This window comes from Tarenaya hassleriana, unplaced genomic scaffold (genome assembly GCF_000463585.1).
Source record: "Tarenaya hassleriana unplaced genomic scaffold, ASM46358v1 Cleome150, whole genome shotgun sequence".
NCBI classification, from domain to species: domain Eukaryota; kingdom Viridiplantae; phylum Streptophyta; class Magnoliopsida; order Brassicales; family Cleomaceae; genus Tarenaya; species Tarenaya hassleriana.
The window spans coordinates 5475-7924 of record NW_010964924.1 but is presented as its reverse complement, the minus strand read 5'-3'; positions in this window follow the sequence as shown (position 1 = coordinate 7924).

Below are 2450 nucleotides of genomic sequence, written 5' to 3'. Positions count from 1 at the left end.
ATATGTTTCGACGTGCTCTAAACATGTTTCGACGAACTCTAAACATCTTTTATTGCACCCTAAACATGTTTCGACACACTTTAAACATGTTTTGACGCACTCTAAAAATGTTTTGATGCACTCTAAACATGTTTGGATGCACTCTAAAAGTGTTTCGACGCACTCTAAGTATGTTTGGATGCACTCTAAACATGTTTCGACACATTCTAAAAATTTTTCGATGCACTCTAAACATGTTTGGATGCTCTCTAAAAGTGCTTGGACGCACTCTAAACGTGTTTGGACGCACTCTAAACGTGTTTGAATGCACTCTAAACGTGTTTGGACGCACTCTAAACGTGTTTCAACGCACTCTAAACGTGTTTGGATGCACTCTAAGTATGTTTGGATGCACTCTAAACATGTTTTGAAGCACTCTTAAAATATTTCGATGCTCTCTAAATATGTTGGATGCAGTCTACGTATGTTTTGACGCACTTTAAACATGTTTGGATGCACTCTAAATGTGTTTGAACACACTCTAAACGTGATTTGGTGCACTCAAAACATGTTTAGACGACTCTAAACATGTTTCGACGCACTCTAAAAGTGTTTTAATGCACTCTAAACATGTTTAGATGCACTCTAAACATGTTTAGATAAACTCTAAACATGGTTCGACGCACTCTAAAAATGTTTTAATGCACTCTAAACTTGTTTGGATGCACTCTTAGTATGTTTTGACGCACTTTAATCAATTTTGGATGCACTCTAAGTATGTTTCGACGTGCTCTAAAAATGTTTCGACGAACTCTAAACATCTTTTATTGCACTCTAAACATGCTTCAACGCACTCTAAAAATGTTTTAATGCACTCTAAAAATGTTTGGATGCACTCGAAACATGTTTAGACGGACTCTAAACATGTTTCGAGACACCCTAAATATGATTCGACGCACTCTAAAAATGTTTTATTGCACTCTAAACATGTTTGGATGCACTCTTATTATGTTTTGACGCACTTTAAACAAGTTTGGATGCGCTCTAAATATGTTTCGACGTGCTCTAAACATGTTTCGACGAACTCTAAACATCTTTTATTGCACCCTAAACATGTTTCGACACACTTTAAACATGTTTTGACGCACTCTAAAAATGTTTTGATGCACTCTAAACATGTTTGGATGCACCCTAAAAGTGTTTGGACGCACTCTCTGTGTGTTTCGACGCACTCTAAGTATGTTTGAATGCACTCTAAACATGTTTCGACACATTCTACAAATATTTCGATGCACTCTAAACATGTTTGGATGCTCTCTAAAAGTGTTTGGACGTATCTAAACGTGTTTGGACGCACTCTAAACGTGTTTGAACGCACTCTAATCGTGTTTGGATGCACTTTAAGTATGTTTGGATGCACTCTAAACATGTTTCGACACACTCTTAAAATATTTCGATGCTCTCTAAAATGTTTGGATGCACTCTAAGTATGTTTTGACGCACCTTATACATGTTTGGATGCACTCTAAATATGTTTGGACGTACTCTAAATGTGATTTGGTGCACTAAAAACATGTTTAGACGAACTCTAAACATGTTTCGACGTACTCTAAAAGTGTTTGAATGCACTCTAAACATGTTTAGACGAACTCTAAATATGGTTCGACACTCTAAAATTTTTTTAATGCACTCTAAACATGTTTGGATGCACTCTTAGTATATTTTGACGCACTTTAAATATGTTTCGTTGTGCTCTACACATGTTTCGACGAACTCTAAACATCTTTTATTGCACTCTAAACATGTTTCGACGCACTTTAAACATGTTTTGACGCACTTTAAAAATCATTTGATGCACTCTAAACATGTTTCGACGCACTCTTAAAATATTTCGATGCTCTCTAAATATGTTTGGATGCACTCCAAACATATTTAGATGAACTCTAAACATGTTTAGATGAACACTTTAAACATATTTGGATGCACTTTAAATGTGTATGGACGTACTCTAAACGTGATTTGGTGCACTCAAAACATGTTTAGACGAACTCTAAACATGTTCCGACGCACTCTAAAGTGTTTTAATGCACTCTATACATGTTTGGATGCACTCTAAACATGTTTAGATGAACTCTAAACATGTTTCGACGCACTCTAAATATGGTTCGACGCACTCTAAAATTTTTTTAATGCACTCTAAACATGTTTGGATGCACTCTTAGTATGTTTTGACGCACTTTAAATAAGTTTGGATGCACTCTAAATATGTTTCGACGTGCTCTAAACATGTTTTGTCGAACTCTAAACATCTTTTATTGTACTCTAAACATGTTTCGACTCATTTCAAACGTCTTTTGACGCACTCTAAACATGTTTCGACGCACTCTAAAAGTATTTTAATACACTCTAAACATGTTTAGACGAACTCTAAATATGTTTCGAGTTCTAAATATGGTTCGACACTCTAAAAG